Below are 15,419 nucleotides of genomic sequence, written 5' to 3'. Positions count from 1 at the left end.
ACAAGTACTGTGCCTTGTGAGCCACTTATACGTAAACTCAATGCATTAAATATGTTTAATATAAACATATTCCTAGTCATACAGTTCATGTAGAAAATAAAGCCTGGACTGTCTCCAACGGTATTCTATCCTTATTTTAAAGAAGTAAACCATAAATACCCAACCAAGTTCTCAGAAAATAATTTTGTTTCTCAAAAATATAATCTAAAGTTATGTTCTTATTCTATTCAGAACCGGGAACCAATTTTGTAGAAAAACTTTCAGCATACTGTTAATATTAAAGATTCGTAAGTACTAAATAACGTCTTAATTTAGATATTAAATCTAAATTAAGACGTTATTTAGTACTTACGGACTTTAATACAGTAGATTTTCTCTTTCACATATGTTTAAAAATCTAGAATATCAAAATAAAATACATAACAATTTGTAATAAAGTAATATTCAAATAAAGAACGAAACATTAAAAATAAGAGAGTACTTAATTTATAAAACCAGTAAAATTTATGTATATTTTAAAACCAATTTGTATAAAAGTATAATAAATAACAATTCATCGACAGTTAAAAAAAATAAAAATATTTAAGAACTCAAACTAGATTTCAACAATAACTTTTAAGATTTGAGAAAACACCATAACTGAATTAATGAAAAAAAAAGTTGATAAATTCTGAGACATATCTTATATTTAGTTTAAAAGAAGCATTTAAAATTGGATATGTTAAAATCCATAAGTAATAACACTTGTTTCGATTCATTTTTAAACTGTCGTATTCTAACTTTTTTCGTATTTGCAATATTAGGAAACTTTTTCCACAAAAAAGGTCCACGGTATTGAATTAAATATATAATTTGTTTTGAATTATATTTATGGACAATGTAGTTATTATCTGAAAGTTTTGTCGGGTATTTATGCACTACCTTTTCAAAATAGGGCTAAAATATTTTAGGAGATGGTCTCATCTTTATTTTATACATGAACGTTAAAACTTGGCGTAAGTTGATTTTATAAACGTTTAATGCACCAAGTATACCCAGAAGAGGCACGCATGGTACAATTTTATCAGCTCCAAATAATATTCTGCAAGCATGTTTTTGTTTACTGTACAATATTTTTAATTTTGTATGAGTTGTACTTACCCATGAAATATTACAATAAATCAAATAACAATAAATAAAAGAAAAATATAAACTTTTTAAAGATTTATTATGTAGGAATGGTTCAGCCCTATATATCATGGCAATATTTGTTGATATTTTTTTCTCAATGCTTTTTATATGATCACCCCATAAAAAAGATTGGAGTCATTTGCAAAAAGGAATACAATTTAAGAAGTCTGTTGCTAAATGTAAATCATTTATATTTACTAGGAATAATAAGGGTCCTAAAATAGAGCCCTGTACTTGTGTAGGACACCACAAGTTACAGCATGTGGAATTGTTTGTTTTTGCTCATATTGTATAAATTGCTTTCTATTGGTCAAATAACTTTTGAACCAAAGTAATTTATTATTTTTTACTCCATAATATTCAAGTTTTTTTATTAGTGTGTTATGGTTTGCTGTATCAAAAGCCTTTGACAGATCAATGAAAACTCCTAATGTAAAGTAGTTAGTACATAATGCGTTTGTTATTTGATTGACTATTTCAAGCACTGCATGTTCAGTGGAACATTTCTTTTTGAAACCAAACTGTTTTGAATTCAACATATCGTTCTCTGATAAATATTTAAATAGCCGGTTGTACATTATTCTTTCAAGCAATTTTGAGAAACACGGTAACATAGATATAGGTCTATAATTAGAAATAATAGTCACCGCCAGTTTTGAAAACCGGTGTATTTCGTGCAATTTTTAATTTTTCCGGGACAATACCCAGTCGGCAGATTTAGTTTTAAATGCGCATTAGAAACTCGTTTAAATACGTATCGATATGGTATGTATGTTAGCCATTATATCGTGTCGAACACGCATTAGATGCGTATAAAGACAGGTATCGAATACGACGCCTACTGAGTATCAAACTCGGATTTAAACACGTATAAAACACGATAACCAGAGAATATTCAATACAATTTTATTAACTAATATGAATTCATAACATAATGATAATGACTAGCAGTAAGCAACCCGTAATACGGGTTATGAGTTATTAAATCATTAATAACAATAAAAACACATTAATAACTTGATATATTATCTAAAATATTAAATACAAATTTATCTATAAATATTTTAACTTTGACTCCGTATCAGCAACGTCATTGCTTATAGGTAACGACATAAAGATCGCATTAACATCAGTTGAGTTCTTTTTAAAATCTGTCACAACACAAGTACCAGAAAAGGAAAGTCAAGTAAAGCCTGCAAATACCTAAAAAAAGACATAAAAAAAAAATTACAATTTTCAATTACAAAAGTACTATTTGCATTTTATTGTTAGTAGAATTAGGATAATAATAACAGAAAATATATGAACCTGTCGAAAAGGGCACAACTCTATTTACTAAAACTTTTCAAAATCAACAAAAATATGATTTTTATTAAAATAATGTCTAGGTTGCTAAAGAAATTAAACAGAAGTAGATAAATAAAGAACATATACAACTTATGTATTTTTTTATTTTTTATCAAAAAAAACATAAATCATACAAAAATTTTTAATTCAAACTTATAAACTAACTGCTAAAAGTTTTGGACTTATGTCCTTTTCGAAATGACAGGTTCATATATTCTGGCTACAGAATAATTAAAAAAGATTATAAAAAGGCTAAACACAATGTATACATTGCTACTATAGTAACGCTGACAAATAACACCACAACTTAATAAGATATTTTATTAACTTAAATACTTGGACTAAAAAGATTTTATTTATTACAATATTTGAACAATCAAGGGACAATTATAGTTAAACAATTTGAGCAACTATATCATAAAATAGCAAACAACTCGTAAAAAATATTTCTTATAAATGGTCATTACCATTAGTGGTATTAAGAAATACATAAGAGCTCAGTAATTACATAAGTTTTATTAAATCTCATCTAAGAGAGAGAGAGAGAAAGAAAGTGTTTCCAAAGCAGCATGTTAACAAATGTAAAAAAGCACGGAATAAATAGTAGTAACTGGTTTTATTATGTTACCAGTAAACAAAATTATTTTTACCTTGATTAAAAGCTAATATCCAGCATTTCTTAATTAAGCTCCAGCTTCTCTCTAACTGTTGACTAATGATTAATAGAGTAAATTTCACATCATACTAAATTTACAAAATTAAAACCATGTTTCAACAGTTAGCTAACTAATCAAAAGATGACAAAAGGAAGACAAACTCAAAAAAAAAATGAAAAAAAGAACATAATTATGATAGAAATTATTTAGAATTTAAAAGTGTTGATTGTTACTATAAATAGTTAAACTCATACTTTGCTTTGTTCTGAAGTGTCTAAAGTAAAATCAAACTAACAGACATTAACACTGCTTGACACGGAATTCTGTCAAGTAAGTTTTCTGCACGCCAAGTTGCATTTCTTACATTTCAACAACGATCAATTTCATCCTGTCTAGATCTATTTTTTTCATTTGATAACTATTTTCAAGTTGCCTATTAGCATTTTACATTATTAACTTCGTTGAGCCTAAAACTATCTATTTCAATTTCACTGTTATCATTAAACATATTACCAGTAATCTTACTATTGTTACAATTGAATAAATGAACGCAAAAGAATCTTACAAATTGTGATCTTTTCTAATCAAAGACTTTATTTAAACTTAAGATTTATTGAAATCCATATCTTTTTATATGTTTATATACATAAGTTGTTTATCAAAAATATTAAACAATATTTACATCAATTATTTTTAATTTAACAAAGAATCTACAATGCACAAAATTATTTTTACCTTAATGAACAAAAATAATAAATGCACAATCTTGTATAAAATATTGAAGCAATGTCAATCAGTATATTTTACTCAAAAGTAATTATATATATATATATATATATATATATATATATATATATATATATATATATATATATATATATATATATATATATATATATATATATATATATATACTGAAATATAGGCAGATATAAGTTTATAAACTTTCGTGTCAACAAATTACAGTCAGTTTTAAATACACAAAATATATATCTAATATAATATATATCAAATATAAAATAAAACAAATAGTAAACTTACTCAAACCAGTATCAGTTTCACCGTGTGAAGTAACTAAAAAACACTTCAGTTCTTTTCAATCACTCTAAAAAATAACTTTCAGCTCTTTCCAGTAGCACTAAAAATAAAACAAAACTTGCTTAGCTGAGTTGCCTAGTTTATAAGAATCTGAAAACAGATAAGTAAAAAACCAAGAACAAACAAACATTTATTTGTTAGAACTACTATATTTAAACAAATTAAATAAAACAAAGAATAACGCCAATTCTCCTTAAAAGCTAAAAAAAATTTTCAACTCAAATTTGCTTGCAGACCTTGCTTGTAAAATAAAATGTGAATAAGAAACACATTTAGAAAAGCCTAGAAAAAATTCAAAAAAATTTACATACATTTGTTCTTTTATATCGCATAAATCCATCATATGATAAATCTGAAATTAAAAAATGTAATTGATAAGTAAATACAAAGAAAAATATCAAACATGAATTGAAAATCATTATATCTGATAGAGATAAGATGTCATGATAAGAGAGTAGTAGTTGTTAAATATTGTTATTTTATGTTAGCTTTTAGAAAACAAATCATGTTGGTACTTCATGGTTCTAAAAATTCAAATTGAGATATAAACAAAATGTATATACGGCAAAATGATTTTTCTTGAGTGGCTTTTAGTGAATGAACAAAAGCAGTGAGTTTCAATAATAAAACCACTTATAATTTTTAACTATAGACACCATCATAAAGGTAAGCCAAATGTAACAACATCAGTAACATAAATAACAACTTTACGCAAAATCTTGCTCAACACGTTTGCCAAGTCGCACACTTTGAAAACAAGGAAACAACATAATATAAACATATATAATAACTATAAAACACAATACATTTATTTAACTTTATATTACACATATAAACACCTCATACAATGTTTATATACACACTAGATACATTTTATACTATTTTAATGACACATTAATGAAACAATTACATAACACATATTACCACATACATATATTTATCAAAAAAATTTTAACTTTGAACATAAATAAACATATATGCAAACTATAAACATATATAACTTGAATTGCGTGAACAAAAAATTTAAAAATAACATGAAAAAATCTAAAAAGATTCATATATATTCATATATAAAAACATATATCTCGTAATAAAATATCAAATTATAATTATATTTGATTTAAATCAAATACTTATTGAATAAAGAGCAAAAAACAGATAGAAGAACTGCAATCCCTATAACAAAATTGAACGTTTAGCAACAATAAAATGTCAGTATTGGCTCGAAATTTTAATTTATTTTTCTAAATTTTTTAAAACAGTACAAAAAAAAGGTAATAGCATAACAGAAATGTTAATAAAATAATAATCAACATAATAAAATAAGAAAGGTATGAAATGATAGGATTTATAATATATTTGAGTTATATTAATTTAGGACTTAAATTAAAACTAAATAAATTTAAAAGTTACTTTTAAATTTATTTAGTTTTATGAAGTCCTAAATTAATATAATTCAAATATATTACAAATCCTATAATTTCATACCTTGCTTATTTTATTATTTTATATTATTATTTTATTATTACTACTTTTAAAGTAGTAATAAATATTTTTTATGATAAAGTTTTAATAACTTTTTTAGTACAAAAAAGTACTGTAACTGTATTGGAGATATGCGATACTGCTTTAGCAGAACGATATCTCTTCATACAACTTTTCATGTATTCCTGACTATTCCTTTTCATTCCAGACAAACTTTTTACTAAATTTCTTAAGAGAAAACTTTTTAATTTAAATTTTGCTTTCACAATTTCAGTTTAAGCATGCACTTTAAAGCAAAGATTTTCGTTTTTCCGTTATATGTTGATATTTGATCAAAATCGGGTACGATATCGTATCCGATTTTGATCAAATATTAAATAATACGTATTTTTGATAAATAAGTGGTATTGAACTCGAAGTCGAAACTTAAAACTAAATGCGTATTTTTCTGGTATCAACGGCGGTATGTTATACGTGATCAATACTCCGAGTATTTACAATACTAGCCGACTATACAATAATCGACTATACAATACAACAATCGACTATACAATACAATAATCGACTATACAATACAATAATCGACTATACAATAATCGACAATAATCGACAATACAATATGCAATTGAACCTATTTTGTTTCACAGATGTGAAACAAAATAGGTTCAATTATTATTTCTAAATGCAACTCAATGAAAGTTTATAAAGATATATGTTTGGCTTCAAGTTCATTTTTAGGCCAAGTACATAAAGTTTCTGTATCTTTGTTACAATTATTTGCCCTCTAGCTATTTCTGTTCAACAGATATTTAGCTCAATAATTCTAAATAGGCAAAGAAAAACTCAATCTCAAGTCCATTTTCGGCAAAATTGATTTTTTTGGTTTAAAATGCTCCTTAGGTACACAAAAGTTATCTCACAAAGTATGGAACCAAAATTAATTCAACTTTTGCAACTATGAGTAAAATTCAAATATCTTATGTCCTAAAAAAAATAAGTAAGAGACATCGTTGCTGCAAAACAAAACTTAAGTCCATTTTTTGGCAAAAAAACTTTTTTTTTTGAAAACTAGTAGATTTAATCATTTTAAACATATATATTTTAAACATATTCTATAAGTATTTTAAAAACAATTTATTTTAATTATGAAGATCAAATGCAGTAATGAATTAAAAACTTTAAATGTCTTTTTCTCAGAACAGCAAAAATGGACTTAAAATAGTCTTGTTTTGCAGCGACGATGTTTTCTCTATTTCTACTGATATTAAACAGAATAACTTTAATTTAGCATTATTTTTTTTATGCCTTCTTATAGAATTAAAATGCTGAATATTTATATGTACAGAAACGAAAATACAACTTAAAAATTGTAGAAAGCACGAAAAAATCAATTTTAATTTTGGAATTCGCTCAGAAGCTTTCGGAATTTAAACCTATATTGTGAAAACGAATTCGGGTATTCTCGAGTTTCGAATTTCGAGACGCAATCCCTAGTAATAATCTATGTGATTTCAACAACTTTTTTTTTCGTAGTATTTATAAGTTTATATTTTGCTTAATTTTCCTACATTTCTCTTTTAATAAAATAAGTCACATAAGAGTTTCACGTAAAAAATATAAATAAATAAGACAATTTAAAAAACAGACCGGGACTCAAAGAAAATTTGGGTGATGCAATACCACCTCAATCTTTTCATAGAGTCCTTTAAAAAAATAAATATCGTCAAAAAGTTTTAATAAACTGCAGTTATTAGAAGATGTAAAACTTACAATTTTAATACTCAAAAATTTACAATATATAAACCAATACAAAAATAACTAAAAGAATAAGTGTACAACTTCTTCCTTTAAAGAATAAAAAGTAAAATTATTTAGAAAAAAGTTCGTCGGGGTTTTTATCCATCAGAATTAAAACTGTTTTTTTGCTTGAAATTTTAATGAGTTTAATGATTTTACCATATTATTTTTTCTAGCATTTTTTTTGAAAATAATTCCATATCTTAGGTTCTCAAAGTGCTATTGAAAACTCTGTATATTTATTTTATTTCTTTGGTAATTTAAAGAAACTTGATTGATTTGTTCTTAGGAGACTTTTCATTTATATTTTTTTCAAACTTACAAATAAAATTACCTTGAGTGAGGTTATTTGTATATTTATTCATGAAAATTAGATGTTGATAAATATTTATTATATAAACATTCATCATTTTCATGTCTTTTGTTAAGGGTTTAGTGTGTTTAGAACACGGTACATCATACCGATGGTTTTACAAACTTTTTATTGTAAATAATTAATATGGGAAAGTCAAAATAAATGCTTGACATCAAGTATTCCTAAGAACTTTATAGAGTTTTCCTGTTTTATTTATTTATTATTTAAAAATAGATTTGGTAATTTAAGGGGTACTTCTTGCAACTTTTTATGAAACAACGTATTTTTATTTTAATGTTTAATGAAAGTTTATTGGCTGTAAACCAATCATTTTTTTTATTTATTTCATGTTCATACCCGCAAGTTGCTAGATACTATAGAAAAAAAAAATTTGTATCATTTTCAAACAAAATTGGATTTAATTTGACTGATGCAATACTTATGCCGTTCATATACACTAAGAATAATAGAGGGCCTAATAATTGTCTTTGTGATACTTCACACTTCAAACTTTAAGTATTTCAGATTCCTTGCTTTGAACATATTGTTTTCTATCAGTAAATTAACTTTTAATGCAATTGTAATTCTTATTAATTACCCCATTAATACTTCAACTTTTCAAACATAATGCAGTGATCAACGGTGTCAAAAGCTTTAGTTAGATAAATTTGTTTTCCTTGAAGCCATTATTTGTTTAATCAACTAATTCAATAATTGCATGTTCAGTTGAATGATTTTTCTAAAATCCAAATGTTGTATATAAAAAAATTTTTTTTTATAAAAGATTAAAGATTCTTTTATAAATTACACTTTGGAATATCTTTGAAATACAGAAAGCATTGGTATAGTCCTGTAGTTGGAAACATTCGAGTGATCATTATTTTTTTAAATTGGAATTAATTTTGCGAGTTTAAGTACATCAGGAAATATTACTTGGTCCAAGGTAAACTTGACTATATAGAACAACGGACTACTAATTCTTTTTTTATTTATTTAGTATATTGGTGGGTATATTTTCAAATCCTGATTATTTGTTTTTTTTTTAATTCTTTTAATGTCAAGACAAAATTATACAACTTTTTGTCATTTGACGGTTATAGATAGGTTTTATAAGATATTTTTTTTAAACGTAATATCTTTGATGGGCGGACATAAGAGTATAACTCCAAAAGTGTAACTTTTCAGGAGAGCAAAAAAACATTATTATGAACCAAATTATTTTACTACAGAAGTCATATTTTGAGAAACGGGTTATTAATTTTATTCTGTTTGAACCGAATGGTGTAACTATACTGTTAATACCATGCCGGCATACACAAGATACATTTTCTCATATAAATCGTTAAATGGTCAAAAATGCAGTTATACTGTTATGTCCGCCCATCAAAGATATATCACTATTATTTATACTGATTCGTTTTTGTACCGAAGTTTTATTTTTATTTTTTCCTCGTCTATCATTGATTACTGCACATGTTTTTTTAGTATCAAGCTTACATTTAGTAAATTGTTTACTGTAATAATTTAATTTAGTTTTTTTAGAAGATTAAAAGTATTTATATGTTTCATTATTCATTAGTTGTGCTTTTATTTTTAAGAAATTTATTATACAATTTTTGTTTGATTTTAGAACATTTTATAAGTGTTTTATCCATCCAGTGATTACCAATTGTTTTTGTTTTTATTTTTATCACTTTATTTGAACAAGCTTTATTAAAAATCTCTTTAAATTTGTTTAAAAATAAATTACATGCTACATTTGCATTTAGACTCTTATAAACATCATTCTAGTTCTCAATATATAATTTGTTCGTTAGATTTTACTAATAGTTGAAAGTTTGCGTTTACTTAAATTTCAAATTTTGGGTTGATCATTGGAACAACTTTTATAATTTTATGTTAATGTATGTTGAGAAATAATCTCTAATATCAGTCTTAAATATTCCTGCCTCAAATGATGTTTCTATGTAATTGTTAATAAAAAATATTATCTATTGCAGTTGCAGAAGTTCTATTTACCCGAGTAAGAGATTAATTACTGACAAAACATTGTACTTATATAACATGTCAAAAAAGATTTTGTTTTCAGAAATTTCTGATATGTTAGGGCGTTTAAATTTGTGTTACCAAAAATAAGCAATCTTTTTTTTTTCTTGTTTGTTATTAAAATACTTTTTTCGATAAAATCTTGAAATGATCTAATTTTACCACAAGGTGGTCTGTACACACATCCAATTATAATGTTTTTGTTTTTGCAATAATTACTTCAATAAAAAGACTTTCATAATTATTATTTACTACACTTAATTGCTTTTTTATTTCAAATTTATGGTACTATTTTAGTCTGTTTAAACATTAATATATTTTGTGTATTTGTATGTTATATAAGGAGTAGAATAGACAGGATAGAATAATTCTCAAAACTATTTGTTTCTAATTTGTCCCATTTCACCCCAACCGTTGTCCCATTTCACCCCACATTAAAACCTATTTCAGTGTCACATTAAAAAAAAATGTCTAGAATCTTATTTAATGGATGAGTAATGAGTTTTGCAATAATTTAAGACGATTCAGTGATATATAAATTTAACCCTATTTGTTATGGTTTTGTGGAAAAATGCACAAAGAAATAATATTGTCCTATCTCACCCCAATCTTTTCTAACCTTTTCTTTGATTCCATGCAGTAGTCCTCCTCATCAACACCCTCAAGAACTCCTTGATTCATTTATTAGACTAGCCCAATTTCATTCTCCTTGATCAATCACTTCTCAATAAATTGTTTTTCATGTTGGATAAGTGTGAGTTATTTGTAAAATGGGTAGAGAATTGCTTCATAAACATAGAATTTGTTTTTGGCCCATTAATATACAACATAAAAAGAAGGTGACCAAGGACTGATCCCTGTGGGACTCCACTAACTATATCTTTTCATTCTGATATATTTGGTCCTATTTTGACCCGTTGCTGCTTTTTATTTAGCCATGCTTTAATCCATGCAAGAGTCTGACCACGAATACCATATGCATAAAGTTTACGAAGTAGTCTTTTGTGAGGCACTGTATCGAAGGCTTTTTCAAAGTCGGTAAAAATAACGTCAACAGGGTATCCTTGGTGTAAAGCTTCTGTGATGATGTCAAAAGAGTTTCTAACAAGTTAGTCACGCATGATTTTTTAAATACAAATCCATGCTGTGTATTTGAGATGACACCTGTAGCTTCACAGTGGTGCATGATAACCTCTCGGATAATTGCTTCCATAATTTTTCCAGGAACTGATGTTAAGGAGACTGGTCTGCAGTTTGGGGCCAAAAGTCTAGAACCTTAATTGAAAATTGGAGTCACATTTGTTTTTTTCCATCTATCAGAACTAAAGGAATGATTATTGATTATACTTGAACAACAATTTAAGAGAACTCATGGGTAGATGCAATCGAATCCAGTGGACTTATTTGGATCAATTGCTATTATTTTTAATATGCTTGTAATTAAAAATATGGTCAGGAATTTCACTGCATTGAATTTCAGTTTGATTTTTAAAATAAGGCAGCTCATCTGATGATTCTACAACAAAAACAGAATGAAAGAATTTACTAAAAGCACTACAAATAAATTCGCCTTCAGTTATGATTATTCCATCAGTATTTTTCAGAGCTTGTATAGAGTCTTTTGCACTTCTTTTTTTTGCACATAGGAATGGAGTATTTTTGGAATCATCTTTGCTTTTTGAACAATAGTCTCTTCATATTCCAGGACTGCATTTTTTATAACTTTTTTTATTGATATGCTAGCAGCTTTATGCTCTAATTTTAATTTGGCGTGAACTTATCTCCCAGCAGATTTATATTTAGTCCAAAGGTCTTGTTTTAGACGAATAGTAGCTTTTACATCAGTTGTCATCCACGGTTCATGATCCAAAATTAGTTTAGATATTGTTGTTGGTATATATTGAGCATGATCTTGAAATCCGAATTGAATCTGAGTTGAATAAGTTGAATCTGGTTTGAATAAAATGAATCTGAGTATTCAGATTGGATTTGTTTCTTATCGTATTCAGATTGGATTTGTTTCTTATAGATTCCCTTCTTTACTTGGTTGTAAGTTCTAGCTTCTTAGTGTCATCTAATCCTTTTTAACCCCATACGGCCTTAAAGAAAACAACTCAAATTTGAGTTTCAAAGTCTGTCAAATTTGTTTCCCATTAACTAGAACTCGAGTTTAAAAACCAAATTCAAATTTAGATCTTTAATTTTAAAAAATTCGAAATTGACTTTTAACCAAATTTTATCAATTCGAAACAGAAATTCGTCCAAGCTTATCATGAATTAACATTAAACTTTATGTAAGAATTAACAACAAATAAAAAGTTATATGAATTAATATTATATGTTTGACGAATAATGATTAGAAGTATTTGAATATCGAGTTCTAAATTAATGCTCAATTATTCAAAATGTATTCGACGGATATATTTGGATATTATACACTAATTTTAAACTGATTAAAATAAGTTTTCTCCAGTGATGGATCCAGTATTTTTTGGTGTTAAGATAGCTAACTATCAGACATCGAGCAAACTCCAAACATTTGTATTTTTTTAATTATGTCAAATAATGATGCTTTGCAAAAATTGCGATGGCTGGAAGCTGTAAGCAAAAAAACCCTAAAGTTTCAGCGTTCAAAAATTATGACCATATAAATTTTGTAACCCCCTCATATTGAGGAGAGTTAAAAATTTATATAGTCATAGTCAATTTTAAACGCTAAGAGATAATACTATGAAACTTAACATTTATTGATAAATATAAGTCTAGTTGAGAATAGTACAAAAAATATTTTATCAACTTGTTCCCCTCGTGTTTGGGGTGGGGATGGGGTGGATGAAATGTAAAGGCTTTTTGTACTCAGCCTAAAAAAAAGCACAAAAACATGCTACAATAAAATTTATTTATTCATCATTTCATTTATCACAATGTAACGAAAAAGTGATGAAAGTTAATAAAAGAAACGACATAATCTAACACAGTTTAGTTAGACAAGTTAAGCAAAATCAAACTTAAAGTTTTAGTATACATGGCCACATGGTCAAAATAACAAGCCTTCTAATCTTTTCAAAGGAGAGACAGCAATTAAGCGATAAGAGAACAAATAAATTTTTCAAAATATTTTAAAGTTGATTAGTAGTTGCTACCCTTTTTTATTTGTAAAAAGTATGTAGTTTTGTTTAATTTATATATATATATATATATATATATATATATATATATATATATATATATATATATATATATATATATATATATACATTTCTGATGAGTCTTTATAAATGAAACACAGAGTTAAATGAGAAAAAATTTTGCTAAGTGATTTTCTACTGACTTATATATATATATATATATATATATATATATATATATATATATATATATATATATATATATATATATATATATATATATATATATATATATATATATATATATATATATAAAGAGAGAGAGAGAGAGAGAGAGAGAGAAAGAGAGAGAGAGAGAGAGAGAGAGAGAGAGAGAAAGAGAGAGAGAGAGAGAGAGAGAGTGGACAGATAGAGAGACGACTATGGATTTTTCCCACGAAATGCAGGCTATTCTTCTGTAATGATTATAAACAAAAAAATCATGACACATGTTATATACTCCAAAAGAAGCTTTGAACCATTTTTTATCGCTTATTTTTACTGCAAGTTTTTAAAACTAATTTCTTTTACTTTGAAAATATATTTCATAACTAAATAGTAAGTATGTGTATTTTAATGTTGAATTATAATTATAGAACAAACAAACAAAAAGAATATTTTAATTTATTTTAGTCTCTGTTAAACTTTTGTGATATATTGCAAACTTATAAGTATTTGTTGTTGAAACGAAACATTTTTGAAAAACCATACGAATTTTTTTTTTTTATGAATTATACATTCTTACAATATTTGCTTAGCAATCACTTTTTATTTAAATATTTAGACAAAAATTAAAAGCATTTACTACGTTTGATAACACAAATTTTCTCGCATTTTTTATTATGCTATTGTAGCTATAGCGAATATATGTTATTGTAGCTTTGGCGATTACATCTTAAGTGTTATAGGCCTATGATTACTTCAGAAATTTTAAAACGTGATTAGTAAAGCATCGTTTTACGTTATATATATATACAGTATCGGACAAAACATGGTGGACAAACTCAAATTTAGAACAAAAGTTGATCATAAACTAAAAAAAACTAGTAAAACAATTGAACATATTATTTTTTATATAGTTTATTATGTTGTTAGCAAAATTAAAATCTTTTGAATCATACTAAAAATCACTAAAAAAGTTTTATAACACATTTTCCCTAACAAACTACATTTTTCTTTGGACAAAACAAGATGGACATTCAAAAAATCGACTGAAAAATCAAATAATTTTAAAACTTAACTTATTATTTTTCGAAAAACTTCAAAAAATTAACTTAATATTTGGTTAGACCTCCTCGACTTTTATTTACTGCTTTCATTCTTTGAGGCATAGACTCAATTAATGAGTCAACAATTCTCATATCAATCTCTCGCCAGGCCTTCTCGACTTGTTCAAATAAGTCCTCACTGGTCTTCACATTTGTACGCTCAATCTTTTTGCCAATTATTTCCTAGATATTTTTTATGAGATTCAGTCTGGGCTTTGCGCAGGTCACTTCATTATGGTGATATTCTTGTCCTTGAACCGTTGTTTTACAATGTTAAAAAAAATCCATTTTAGAGGCATCTCCTATTCAGCATGTGAAAACATTATCTTCCATTATATCTTTGTAGACAAAACGGTCCACAATACCATTAATTTTGTAAATAGAACTAGTTCCTAGTGATAAGAAACATCCACAAACCATAGCAGACGTTCCATGCTTAACACTCTTCTTGGTATATTTAGTATTGAATCTGGTGTTCTTTGGTCTCCTGACTCGCTTCTGACCGTCGCTTCCAAAAAGGTTATATTTTAATTCATCACTAAAAAGTTTGTTTTTCCACTGGTCTGCAGTCCAATTTTGGTGTGCTTTGGCAAACGCAAGTCTTAGCTTTCTTTTTTTAAAAGAAGTTAGTGGTTTCTTGTCAGGCATTCGAGAAAACAACTTTGCTTCGTTTACTCTTTGTCGCACAATGCGATTAGAGATTTGTAGTTCAAGTTTTTCGGTTAATTTTGTGGATGACAAAAATGGATCTTTTTAAAGCTTTTTAACAATTATTCGATCTAGTCTTTGTGATGTTTTTCTTAGAGGTCCGCCCCGATGGTTTGTTTTATAGCTTCGTCTGCCCCGATGGTTTGTTTTATAGCAAGATCCAAATGATTTGACATTTTTGTTTACAGTCAATTAAGGTATATTATATTTTCTACAAATTTCAGCTTGACGTTTTCCGCTTTTCAAATCTTTAATAATATTTTCAGGTAAAACACTTCCTAATTTGTCGTAAGCCATTTTAAGTTGCAATATACGCCATATA

The 15,419-nt window shown here is 26.4% G+C and overlaps 1 long non-coding RNA gene across 1 annotated transcript; it reads right to left on the bottom strand.

The window, feature by feature from the left end:
* Positions 1 to 2,175: 2,175 nt before the first annotated feature.
* On the bottom strand, positions 2,176 to 6,107 carry LOC136085821 (uncharacterized). The gene is made up of 3 exons (XR_010641207.1): positions 4,583 to 6,107; positions 4,215 to 4,311; positions 2,176 to 2,373 (listed from the first exon to the last, which is right to left on the bottom strand). It is a non-coding gene; the product is annotated as an uncharacterized LOC136085821 (long non-coding RNA).
* Between the last annotated feature and the right edge of the window lie 9,312 nt (positions 6,108 to 15,419).

This window comes from Hydra vulgaris, chromosome 10, assembly GCF_038396675.1.
Source record: "Hydra vulgaris chromosome 10, alternate assembly HydraT2T_AEP".
Taxonomy (NCBI): Eukaryota; Metazoa; Cnidaria; class Hydrozoa; order Anthoathecata; family Hydridae; genus Hydra; species Hydra vulgaris.
Note: the sequence above shows the minus strand (reverse complement) of the source record. Positions and strands in the feature narration are given on the sequence as shown.